The sequence below is a fragment of the Eptatretus burgeri genome, chromosome 2, assembly GCF_056783735.1.
Source record: "Eptatretus burgeri isolate ZD-2024b chromosome 2, Ebu_testis_v1, whole genome shotgun sequence".
Taxonomy (NCBI): Eukaryota; Metazoa; Chordata; class Myxini; order Myxiniformes; family Myxinidae; genus Eptatretus; species Eptatretus burgeri.
The window spans coordinates 146,852,511-146,865,940 of record NC_140962.1 but is presented as its reverse complement, the minus strand read 5'-3'; the positions used below and the strand labels follow the sequence as shown (position 1 = coordinate 146,865,940).

The window sequence follows — 13,430 nt, the reverse complement described above, 5'->3', positions numbered from 1 at the left end:
TTTCTAACTTACAGCTACCGTATAATGACGTATTGGCAGTGTTTAGGGGAATTGGTATATAAAAATGGGGTTCACACAGGAGGAACCCGTCAGTGTTTCAGACTCCATGGTGAGTAGATGTCCATGTCAGTAGTATCAGTAGTAGTAGTAGGTGAGCATGTCGTAGTAGTAGGTGAGCATGTCAGTAGTAGTAGTAGGTCCATGTCAGTAGTAGTAGGTGAGCGTGATGGGGAGGGTGTGGGTGATGATGGATCCTCCTTGCGTCCGCGTCCACGGCCATGGCCAGGAGACTTCTTTGCAGGATTCTTCGAAGTTTTCTTCGGCATGACGGTGATGTAGACACTTCGATTTCTAGTGCGGTTATGATTTGAATTGTCGAGCGGCAGCCTTTTAATAGGCTAGGCCACGTGATCGTCGGCGATACGCTGCCGCGCTATGCATAAGTTAGACTATCGTTGGGCATAGGTTGTGAACGTCGACAACACGCTAAGCATTCGTTGGTATAAGTTATCCTTAAGTTATCGAAACGTTCTGTGTATGTTACTAATACGTTATGCATACGTCCAACTCGTTATGAATACGCCAAAAACTGAAAAAAAAACATCAATAGTTCAGCGTACGCCAGCGTTTTACATACATGTTGATACGTTGCCATACGCTGGCTAAAACATCAAGGTGTGACAGGGCCCTAACCTTCCCGAAGGACAGCTTGTGGTCGTTAACGTCCATCAACTAATTGTCGGCAGATGGGACGCCCAGCTTAATGTTAAAGATGAAGGGGAACGTGGGGATGAAACAGAAAAGGAACAAACTAACAGACAATTAACAAGCAAAAAGAGGTGAGGGAGAGTGGGGGGAAAAAATCACAATAACCAAGAAAATGGGGTCATTTGCATCATGATTATTTGGGGATGAAGAGCTGTCGTGAAGCACCGGAAGGAATAATGGGACGAAACAGACTGGGGAAGTTGGTTCCACGGGCGAGAGGAAAGAGGAACAAATGATTGGAGGTGAACAGTGACCCTGGATTTTGGGGTTTTAACAAGAAGAGGGTTACTGGGAGACAATCTGTGCCCTGCAGAATCCTGGGAGGGACAGCACCAAGTGAGGGCAGAGGGTGCAAAACCAAAAATGAGGTGGTAGAATACAGAGAGGCCACAAACCTGTCTGCGACGTTTGAGTAACAAAACTAGACACTCAGCTTCACCATGAGAGATCCCAATGATTTTGAGGACCTTGCTTTCCACGACATCAAGCTGAGCAAGGTGCGAGGCAGGTGCACCAACCGAAAGAGGAGAGCAGTACTCCATGAAACTACGGATGGAGGCCTTTTAGGTTGTCAAAAGTTCATATTGGACAAATAATGCCTTGTATGATGAAGGATGGCCAATCGGTGACTGCCTTTGGAGGCCATCTTGGAAATATGCTATGCACAACAAAGATCATGGCTGATGGTGAAGCCCAAAATCACTGGATTTATGCTCCTTGACAGGCTACCTGTTACTCCCTGCCCCCCCCTCCATTAGAGGATGCAATTTATCACCTAAGAATGACAGCCTGGATGAAGGTTTAAACGTGCTGTGCTCACTCCGTGGATTTGAACGCGTTTGTTTAATGGTGTGGGTAAAAAATTCCACTCTTGGTCCTGTGTTCACTCCCTCTATCTCGTACCTTGCATTATTCAGTCCGCACCCAACCCTCGTCCGTCTCGGATGCTTGGGTTGAGCGACTGCGTGTACTTACTCGAAGGGACTGCGAAGCGAGCAAGGTGATGTTTCATAAGCAAGGCACAACACCTGCCTCACTCAGAGGAAACAAAACCTTGTCGGGTCCGTCCGTCAGCATTGGCTCGGACATCACCATTATAGGTCCTTCCACCCAAATTTGGCGACTTAATAAATATATGCTCGATGTTCCCAACTTGTATCCACAATTTGCCTAGTAAGTGCTGTAATATCAAAAAGAAAAGAATGTGAGCTGGACTTTTTAGAAGTGTGTCAGATTGTGGAGCAAATGAAGTAATGGGAGGTGGGAATCAGAGGCAGGGATAAGGGGAGCGATAAGTGTGCTCTGCGAAGGGTTGGGGGTAGCGGAGGGGCGAAGGGGGGGGGGGGGTGTAGAGAAGGCAGGAACAGCATTCCTCTAAAATCTTTCCCAATTAAGCCCTGGAGTAAAATCATTTGCTCTTTCCAAGCATTCAACAGTGAAGTTCCAGGTGTGAGTTCCCATCCTGACAAGCTCAGCCTGAAATCCTGGAGGAAAATGGGATGCAGGTTGACATCCCTCCACCCAACTCACCTCCCCACCCCTCACCCCCCTCCCACTTCTCCAACACCAGCCTGCTGATTGGAAATTTCCGGCTCCTTGAAGGCGTTTTGGCAGCTGCCAAAGGCGGGGTGTTATCCCACTGTTCTGACGTACAGGATCAACCATTACTTGCCGACCCTTTTTTATTTGTCGCTCATTTACCGGGAATGTCAGCTCCGAGCACGCCCGTTGCCTCGTAATCGTGACGTGCGCGGCTTGCCAGTGACGCAGATGTACCTGTTCGAAGATCATTTGAACAAATGAAAACGCCTCCCCCTCCTGCTGCCAAATGACGCCGAATAACATGGGGTGGGTTCCATTGTGACGTTTGAGATGTGTCACGTAGCATGCGCTCACGGGCAACATATTTTGCCAGCTTCCCACCATTGGGAAACTGTCTCTACTTTGAAATTGTTCGAAACCCCCACTGGAGAACAGTATAAAGGACAATCGATTTATTACATAAGCAAGGTTTCCTGATTTTATTTATTTATTTATTCATTTATTTTGCCTCCTCTCCTCCGCTCTCTCTCTCCCCATTCCCCCTTCGAATCATCTCGTCCTCTCCCTTCCTGTAAACTCAAAATCTCCTCCACACCTTTCCAATCTCACCTGCCATCCTTTGTCTCCCTTTTCTCATTTTTAGTGCTCAGTTTAGCCCACCTCCCTGTCCACAGGTAATAATCAAATGGCCTCTTAAGCAAATGTACTGTGATACCATTAACAATTCAACGCATCAACCGATGGAGTATCATCAAAGTATCGTCAACCTTCAATACACGAAGCCAAGGGACAATAAATCCTTTAAAATAACTCCTCTTGTTCCTTGCATTCTCCTCTTTTTCTTTTTCTTCTTCTTTTCTTCTTCTTTAATCAGCGAGCAATAACAGTCAGCTGAAAATGTTTCGCTCATTTAAGATCTGCTCCTTGGCCTTTGTGGAATACAGTTGGCTGACAAGGAAAATGTTTGCACAGGAGGAGGCCATTTGGCCCATCATGACCATAGTTTATTTCCACCGTCCTTTACATTATCCTATATATCGATTTCCTCATTTCCGCTGTACTAACCCCATACTTGCCATTACCCTTGTGTAACGGAACGCATATCCTTTTGATAGACTAGGTCACTAGGCCATTGTGAACTGTGACCTTTATAGTCCAAATCCCCCCTCCAGGCCAAGGCCTCCGTTAAATATCCCACGGTGTCCTTCTCGAAGAGTAGGAGAGTTATCGCCGCCACCATGAACAAATTCAAAATTCCTGCTCCGGCTCCCTGTATCGGAGTGGTGACCCCAGCAGGATTGTAACCCAAGCTGTATAGAGCACGATACATGATATGATCTGCTCTGTTTTTCCATAAGGAAAGGCGAGGTTCTAAGAGGACCAGTGATGTCGAGAGACCAAGCATTTCAGACGACTCATTCCGCAAAACCAACGATTGCATTTGAAAAGCCTCAGACTTGTCATCTCAGCACAGTGAGGGCGAAAGGGTCCAAATTATCCGATATCGTCATGAAGTGCTCTCCAATCCAAGGCCATTAGTATCATTAGGTGATGGGTTTACCGTTACAACTCCTTGCTATCGCTGCATTCAATTGCCTCAAAAACCTTCCTTCTAACCCTGCTTGGAAAGTCTCTCCTTCCTTGGGCAGTTGTCTAATTTCTATGTCATCCTTCCTTCCGTTGACCTTCTCAAGGTCGGTCTCTTTCCCTCGAACACCCCCTCATTGATCACCACTTCCTCATCCCCTTATTGATGCTCATGCTCAAGATACATGAGGCCGGCAGGCTTTTTATCACACTGCCAGTGTCTCGCTTGGATAGACGGCTCGTCTTTCTATTCCGCTGCTGTCCACCCAGGCCTCAGGGCGTGCCATGAAGTGTTTGAAAAGTCGGACCAGACATCTGTGGCGAGGGGAGTCTTGGCGTGTTTTTTTTTTTTTTTTTAATCCTTTTATCCTTTTATCCTGACACCATCTGCTTTTTTTCAACAACAGATGTCAAATCCAGAGTCGATGTTTTCTCGCATTGTGTTTAAAAGTCAAGCAGGCAACGCCTTACGCTTCTCTCTTAGAGTCAGCGGTCCATAACCACTGCAGTCGTACCCACACCCCAGGTGTAATTTGCAAAAGTGCGAGGGCCTAAGGATGTTCGGCCATTTTAAAATCTTCATCTCTCAGCACACGGCTCTGCTTAGAACCGGTGACCTTATGTCCTGATGCTGGGTACGGCGAACGGCCTGTTGGAGAAGATAAAAGGCGCACCTGTTTGTTCTTTTTTCCTCAAGATTGGATTAAGAGCGTGGTCTTTGTTGCGATTTGACACCGCGAGCAGAGATGACATGCCGCTTGGATTGTCCTGGGTCTGGAAAATTTTTTGCTGACCACAGCCACATGCTCGAGTCCTAACGAAGTTTTATCTTTATCATCCTTCGGAGGTAGTTGCAAATGGAGGATTTGACTGAAACGTACTGTTTCTTTCGAAGCGAGAAGATGTGTGCGAGATTCCAGTGCCACTTGTGGTATAGCGCATGCATTAGTTGTTTCCTGGATTCGGCCCTGGTGTCCATGCGGTTGATCTTGAAGTAGGGGTCAGTTTCCTGGTATCAGCTCTTCAGTTGAGATAATTGTGAGATTTATGTTACTTTCAATATATGATACAGGACTCTGATGAATTGTTCATGTTACTGACTTCATATAAACCAGAGAGAGAAGCCAGCGATGGTAGTGGGGGTGATTTGGGGTGGGGGCTAATAATGAAAGATCTTTCACCTTCAAGCTTATGGTGAAGAAGAGTGCACCACAATGAAAGGACAATCCAATCAAGCAACCCCGTCATCATAAGCCCTTGAATGCGCAGAGCTGAGCACACTCCTTCACGATGATAACCTTGAACCACATTCCTTCCTGTGAAGTGCCTTGTTTATCAGCATTCAGCTTGGGATTTGTCACTGCAATGTCATTCAATCGATGGGAACCGACTTCAGACGTTTTATTTCTCATTTGAGTCAGTTGTTCACCCGAGGGCCTGGATGCCCCTGGGTGCCACTTAGGCAGCCGTGTTGTGTTCCAAAGATCTCAAGGCCTGGACTTAAGTATTTTTTTTTTAATTTACGCCAGATTTATGAATTTGTTTTTTTACCCTGGGAGTTCTTGAATTAAGACTTTGGGAGTTCTTCGGAACAACCTGTTTGTAACTCCTTCCTTAACCAATGCTTCATGATGCCTGGAACCCAGATTAAAATCCCACATACCACATGTAATTCTCAATTTATTTATAAAATATGCCTGTTTGTCAATCTGTCCATCTGATTGTGTGTTATGCTCCTTTTCACCCATTGGTTGGACAGCTGGCTTTACTCCACCCATAACTATAACCTGAAAAATCATACGGCCGCCATTTTGGTGCTCTGCGAAGCCAAAGATATTGTTGTGGGCCGGGGGTCGGTGGCGAGAATGACCACTAGGTGGGGAAAGCTACGTCGTCTCTACCAGACTCCCCAGAATTGTAGGCTGTTGCTCCGGATAATTCCGCGACGCGGCGGGTCGCTGAACCGACCGTGGTTGCCAATATTTCAACCGCGTAGCAGAGGGTCTATTTGTCTATAACCAATTTACCTAAGTAACAACGCGATTTCGACTACCGGGGAAACCATGCCCTCGGCACATCTTGCTCGAACCGGGTCACTCTACCGATTGTGGTGGAGTTCCAACTACTGACGACCAACTCGGGTTCAGGTGCAGCCGAGCGGAAACTGCGAAAGCCATGCCGGCTGGAATGGACGGATTATCGGGGATAAAACCCCGCCTAAACTCAGATCCGAGCCATGCTGGACCAATGCAAGAAGGGACGGAAACGGACTGGGAACATTTCCAATAAGTTTTATTTACAGTAAAAGACAAAGGCACAAAGCAAGACTTAACACGAATATGCAAGCAAGGAATATTTAGAATGATCCATAAACACTTATTCAGTTCTACTTACCAGACGGGCCCACACACAGACACACACACAAATGAAAAGAAACCCAGAGTTCTTTATCGGACCCTCGCAGCCGAGGAGAGAGACGAGCTGGGGGTCAGAGACCGGCTGGGTACCTTACCGTCGGAGGAAGGGGGTGCTTCGCGATGCAGCACCAGACAAAGGTCGTTGGTTTGGTCCCCGTTCGCACGTATGGGACTCGAGGTTCGTGGCGGAGCTTAGGTGGTGAATGGCCGGGATCCACAGAGGGGAATCAGGGTCGCTCTTTCCTTCCTTGTGGAGGACCAGCAGAGACACGTTCACCGCCTCGACGACCTTCTGCTCAACCCTCGTGACAGCCCTCGTTTCAACCACTGTTACCACCCCTTCGTAACAGCCTTCGTAACCCCTTCATAACAACAAAAACCCTTTCGTGACAGCAACAACCCACCAAACTCCGCCCTCAGAGAGTGCTCGGGGATTTTATCGACCTCCCTCAACGGGGTGGGGCTCGCTCGAACAGACGTCACTCCCCACCCTGATTGGGCAGGCTCCCATGGACTTGCCATTCCTGGGCGGGGTTTCGGCCCCTGCCAGGAAACCCCACCCACTCTTCCACGTGGGTTCATACTTGACGAGTAACAGTATCAATGCTGCAACGGCCCCTGCCAGGAAACCCCAGCCACTCTTCCACGCGGGTTCATACTTGATGAGTAAAAGTATCAACGTTGCAAAAAGCTCGTCGTGAAAGAGTTACAACGTTTGTGGGAGCCGAGAAACCGGAACCGCGAGATCTTGCCTTGGCACGTCAGGGTGCGAGAAGGCAGCTGGTTGGTGGTGGATCGTGATGGGCCAAGGGGTCATGCAGATGGGATGGTTGTTAGATGTAGTAACCTAACTTAAAGAAATCGCAACGCACGCCTTTGATTCTCCCACTCGACAAAAGGAAGGGGATCTGACTATACACATACTTAACGACATAACTGACTTTTGGGACATCTGTATGTCGAATGCAAATGGTTTCCAGATCCGTAACAATATCTTCTGAGCTGTCATATTAACAAATGACATGACCTCCCTATAAGTTTTTCTTTCAGTGCAAAACAACCAATGGGACTATTAAAAGGGTCGTCAAATATCCAAAGGTTGGAGCTGATAAATGCCTTGTGAAGGCCACAGTACATATAGGCCTCGGGGTTTAGTCCTGAGGTTTCAGGCCTCTGGTGTCCGCCGATGGACCAGTTCAATGGGAATCTATTCGAGCAATATAACCATGACATATATATATATATATATATATATATATATATATATATATATATATATATATATATATATATATATATATATATACATACATACATACACGCACATACGTAGTCGGTTTTTTTTTTTTGATTCAGACCTGGGTGATTTTTCTTTATTTTTGGGAGTCATCGAAGCATTGGTCTGTTGCCTATACACAGCCCAAATAACGGTATCTGTTATTCTCTTGCGCAATAATAACTAGCAAGGATGCGTAGAACCTGTGAGGTTCTACATATCCTTTCGAGTTATTATTATTATTATTATTATTATTATTATTATTATTATTATTATTATTATTATTATTATTATTATCTTTACTCGCAGACTACCCACCCAACGGGAGATCTTGTTCCAAGCATGAAACACGTTCTTCTGAAGCATACTTTTATTGGGCGGTGTATCGGCAACTGACAGCTCTGTATAGGCAAAACACAATAACCCGGGCTACGGGCACGAAGCAAAAACATACCGACTGCTTATAATTCAAAGCACCTCACTGTACTGGAAAATGTGGCGATAGGAATACTGTACTGTAAATGGTGGAGACTTGTAATACCTCTCCCACCTGGAGGCGGCGCTACACGATACACATTTACATAAAGAATTTGCATCCCCCCCCCCCCTCCTCACCCACCAAGACTTCCGGCAAAGACATTAATTTGGGTCATTCTGTTCCTATGTAGGAAGTCTGGATGTAATCAGCCCAGAAATGTAGGAGTAGCGTGACAAACCCACAAACAAACACAAACACCGCTTCCTGAATTATCGTAAGTATTATAGTTTTTTTTGCCAGTCTAAGACTCATGGTGGAGCTGCAAGCAAATACTGAGACGACACTGAACTCGTATTCAGACAAACATAACTACTGAGCTTGGGGAGAGTGATGTGACTTCCCAGTGCAATCAGTCATATTTATGACATCACTTTTCTCTCCACACTCAGTGGGGGCAAGTAAGGAGAAATTTCCTCCTTACCATGAATGCCAACCCTTGGTGTATACCCATGCTCTATTCCCTAAATGCTGAACGTCAAGCAAGTGACCAGCACGTACCATTTATAAAGACCTTGGTATGACTCGGCCGGGGTTCGAACCGCCGACCTCCCAGACTCGGAGCAGACGTTCCAACAGAGTCCGGTAAAACTTTCATGGAGCATCGTCTACCAGCATCTTTTGCTGTTCATGTAAAAGCACATTGTTGACTTTCTGGTGTCTTTGTCTTGCATGAGATTCATAAACCAACTCCTCCCTGAGCCTCAGCTGAAAATAAATATATAACACGACAAGAAATGGCCACAATCAGTGTACACACTAACATCAGCTATTACCAAGACATTCATGTGCGTACAAACTGGGCAAATGTATCTCGATATATGTTCTATATTAGTCGTGATTCATCGGCAAAATTTTAGAATTTTGTGAGTTTATTTATAGTTTTGTAATTCGGTGATAGTTACCGACCATTGTGATACAATTTCATCTGATTGTGGTCACATGGGGCTTCTCTTTATACATTCATTTATCTGTATATAGATTATTCCCTGAACTAACACGTGACTTCGGTCGTATCAAACAAAATTGACATTATCTCAGTCGTGTCGTATGACATCAAACTCAAACTAAAGCACAAGTTAAGTGCCAATGCGACTACCGTCTGGGATTCTTTGGCGCTAATAGGCCGGCTGTCCCATCCACTCGCACAAAATTGTGATTATCCAAAGTATCTGTGATGTAATACTCAAGAGTACACTGTTTCTTTCTTGTACAATGGACAAATTCCAGATGTGGGTGTACCATGACTTGTCCAATAAAGGATCCCTTGTCCGGACCTGCTGAGATGCTGCACTGTCCAGGCAGAAACACGAGCCCCCCTCTGTTGCCTTGCGATGGGATCGTATTCGATTTGACTGAATTTATCAAATGGCTTTTACTTGCCCAGACAAAGGCAAGCTGTAAAAGCATACCCTGGCAAAGAGCATTCGAGACACACTCCATGAGCTTCGATTCCAAACAAACAGTACAGCTCGGGCCTCATTCTCTGGGCCATATTGCAGGCTTGAGTCGAATCGCCCAAAAGCCATACAACATGCTTCATATCACTGCGTGGCCATTCGACTGAGTGTTGAAATACCTGACACCAAAACAAAGACCCCCCCCCTCCTCCTCTCCCCTCCCCTCTTCTCACCCCATCACCCGCCGACCCACTTTTCCATTCTACTCTTATCCTCATCGATCTTGTCCTGTCACTGGCTTGAGCAATGATTTGGTTTTATCTTGAGGCAGATTTCATGGAACAATTACCAATCTGAACCCCTTTTTAGGTCATTCTATGACTTCATTATTTGCAGCTTGGGCGTACTGACCGGAAGAAGATTGACACGCAGAGAAGGCGACCGGTCTGGCTCCCTGGGAGGCCTTGTTCCCATGCCTTGGCTGTTAGGCCAAAGACTGGGATTTTCCCACATTCTGAGGCCTACGGATTAAACTGTCGCTTGTGGATTGTCGTCCTGCGATGTTCTCAGCTTTTTATTCTCTTCGTTTGCCGTACTGTTGCTCCTTTCAACCTTGTAGTCGGATTCCAGTCATGAGCTGCCATGCAGGTCTCGTCCTGCCTGTCAGCCTAATGAAAGGCCAGAGGCGGGCCTTGTCTATCGTGCGGCTAACCGTGCGGACGTTTTAAATACATCCTTTCTCTGTCCACCAATTTCCCGGCCTTGCCACATCCCCCATACATTATCTCATCTCTTTGTCAGCCGATGTTCATCCATCCCTCCCCTTTGTACCACTGGTCCTACGGTTCAGACTACCCCATCGGACGTTAATGATTAGCCTCACCATGTTACGGCTAGAGCCATGGTCCCGGAATCATTGTGGTTGTGACATCCCTTGCCAGCCAGGAATGCTGTCTCATTGTCCACTTTTCCAACAGCCAATTTTGCAGAGCATGCCACCAATCCTGGCTATGTGTCCTTGTGGCCTTTTATTTGCTTTAATTTGTTGATGTCGCCATCTTTTCGCTTCGCCCCCATCTTTACACACCCACGGCTCATTCCTTCCTTCTTTGTCCTGGAATACATCGATGTAAACGGACAGTGAGCGAGGTCGAGGATATTCACTGGCTCGGCAGAGGTGTAGAAAATCTGGGTCATTTGCACTTCGTGTTGCACTTCTAACAGGTTTGGTGCTGTGCATCATATGTTTTTTTTTTTTTTTTTTTTTTTTTTTAGCTTTGAGCAGAAGGCCCTGCTCAAATGAGATTGCTGCATCTTCAGGAGAATGTTATTACATGTCTATTCCTGCTCTTGACGTTGGCACTGATTAATTCATGTGACGTGTCTGATAGAGTCGGGTAGGCCTTGCACAGCATGCGGAACAGCGGTGATCTGTGCCATCTACGGCGTCATGGTGGCAGGTGGTTTGGCCCTTCGTGTGATTGTCAGTGGCAGAATTGTGACTTCATTTCAGACTTTTTCCTCGTGTGAATGCTCGTACGATAAAGTGAAGGGAATGAAAGCGTGCATAGTTTGTTGGGGGTAGAAGTCATGTTGGATTATTTATTTATTTATTTATTTTGCGGACACGGTCCAGGCTCGTGGACGAGTGGATTGGAACATAACGGAAAGGGGGAAACACAACAGCAGAGTGGAATTGAGAGTGAGATCAAGGGTAGGGGGGTGGGTGAACAAGCTGCACACAAGGTGAATGAAACACAGCAAGAAGAGGAGGGAGAAAGTGGGGATGAAACAGAAAAGGAACAAACCAAATGACGACTCACAAATGGAAAGAGGTGAGGGAAAGGAGGAAAAATCACAATTACCTGGAAAAGGTTAGTGCTTGGGAATGGGGTTGTTTGGAGAAGAAGAAATGATGAGTGCATATACCTGAAGTCGTGGCGAACAGCTGTGTTGAATCCTTGTCGGGAAGAATGGGACTGAACAGACTGGGGAAGTTGGTGCCACAGGTGAGAGACAGGAGGAACAAATGAGCGGAGGTGAGCAGTGAGCCTGGATTTTTCGAGTTGAACAAGAAGAGGGTTACTGGCAGATTGTGTGCATCGTGCAGAAACCTGGGAAGGAAATTGAGACAAAACTACCGATTTACTTGCTTGTCAGCAGAATCAAGCGTGCCTTCTCGAGTGGCAAAGTGTCAGTAGAGATTGCGATGAGGAGGAGTTTTCAGTCTGACTTTTTCTTTAAAGCCGTACATTTTATTCTTGCTAATTTGCTAATGTACATTTGGCAAAAAAAAAAAAACCACAAGGAAGTGTTTGCTCAGATTGGAGTTTACTTTGGCAGGTCAACGTGTGTGCCGAGTCATGTAATTTCTGCAATCCTCTAATTCAGTTCTCAAAATGCACTAATAACCGCCATTGACTCCTCCGTTGATGTCTTCCTCGGGTTTGTAGGGTCCTGTATCTTCATCGCACAAAGTATGGCACTCTAAAATAGAGAAGGGGGAAGAAAATGGAAACATGGGATTTTGGGGGGATATGAACCTCAAATAATGAATGTCCTCAGGACATAAAACAATACTTTAAGGTTTGTCTGAGCAATTTCATCATGGTTCACTTTGAGGACTAGTAAAACCATGGCAACCATACATCCGCACAGAATTGCCAGGTCGAATGCCAGTTTATTCTGCATGAAGTCCACCAGAAGTATGATGGACGATGATTGAATGTTCCGGAACATCCAGCAAGCGCATTCCATACGTGGCCGGACGCTTCGTCAGCATTTCTTTTTAGGGCTCGAAAGCCACCTTTGCGCCTCGATGGTGTTCCTTAAGTAGGCGAGCTATCGTCAGCATCCTGGTCAAATTCCATATTCCTGCTATAACTTACTGGGGGCACTGCATCAGCAGCACAGCTGCACCCACAGCAAATGAGGCTGCCCGCAGCTATGTGCTGCATATGAAAGAAGACGACGTTTCGTCCATTCCTGTATCGTCCTTTTTTCTGCAGGGCAGGGACAAAATAGAGGGAGATTTGGACAAATAAGGGATGTGCGGAAGAACGAGGGCAAGGGAGAACGCATTGTTTGGACAAGATGGATACAGTCGCAAATTCTCACGAAGTAAACATTGGAAACTTGGAGAGAGGTGAGCTTGGGGTGGGTTTAACGAGGGCAGAAAATATGATGGATTGGGATTGGGGGATTATCTGAGATGGTGGTGAACAGCTGTCTTGAATACCTGGAGGGAAGAATGACGTTGAAGGGAATGCTGATGTTGGTTCCACCAGTTGGAAAAAGATGAACGAATGAGTGGTGGCAAGCAGTGATTCTGGATTTTGGGAGTTTCACCAGAAGGGGGTTGCTGGCAGATCATGTGCACCCTGCAAAAAACCTTGGGAAGGGAGTGGGGGCAGAGCAGGGAAAGGAGCAGAGGGTTTACTTGTTGCAGCAATTTGTTAATCGTTCATTTTGGGTCGGATGAATTATTTGTCGTGATGTTGAGGATTCGTAGAACCTTGGCAAGTATGGAACATACAGTCGTGGACAATGTGGGATTCGGTAAATATTTCTGAGTCCACATTGAAACATTGTGCTCGATTGTAAGAACACAAACATAGTTTCGGTATTTGCACTTGCAGCCTCGGGTCCATTAAATCCTTTCATGCCAAGGGTGAGCACCTCCATCCGGAGAGGATGCTCACCTTTCATTGTGTTGTGGAGCACCAAAATACTACACCTGCGAGACCGTCATCCCAAAAGTTCTGCCACCACTCGAGTTGATTGCAACACAATATGTATACTGCCTCATTATTTACTGATATATCTGCTAAATATCAGGTTTTCCACAATATTTGCCTTGTTTCGGGGATTAAAGTAATGGCATCGGTACTAAAGACTTGGCCGAG

The 13,430-nt window shown here is 46.1% G+C and overlaps 1 protein-coding gene and 1 long non-coding RNA gene across 3 annotated transcripts in view; one reads left to right on the top strand and one right to left on the bottom strand.

The window, feature by feature from the left end:
- LOC147033469 (semaphorin-3F-like) overlaps window positions 1–13,430 on the top strand; it is a 154,711-nt gene that overhangs the window by 21,438 nt on the left and 119,843 nt on the right. The gene's annotated exons all lie outside the window — the stretch shown is intronic.
- On the bottom strand, window positions 11,393–12,901 carry LOC147033472 (uncharacterized). Its single transcript, XR_015055559.1, has 3 exons — window positions 12,764–12,901; window positions 12,414–12,527; window positions 11,393–12,012 (listed from the first exon to the last, which is right to left on the bottom strand). It is a non-coding gene; the product is annotated as an uncharacterized LOC147033472 (long non-coding RNA).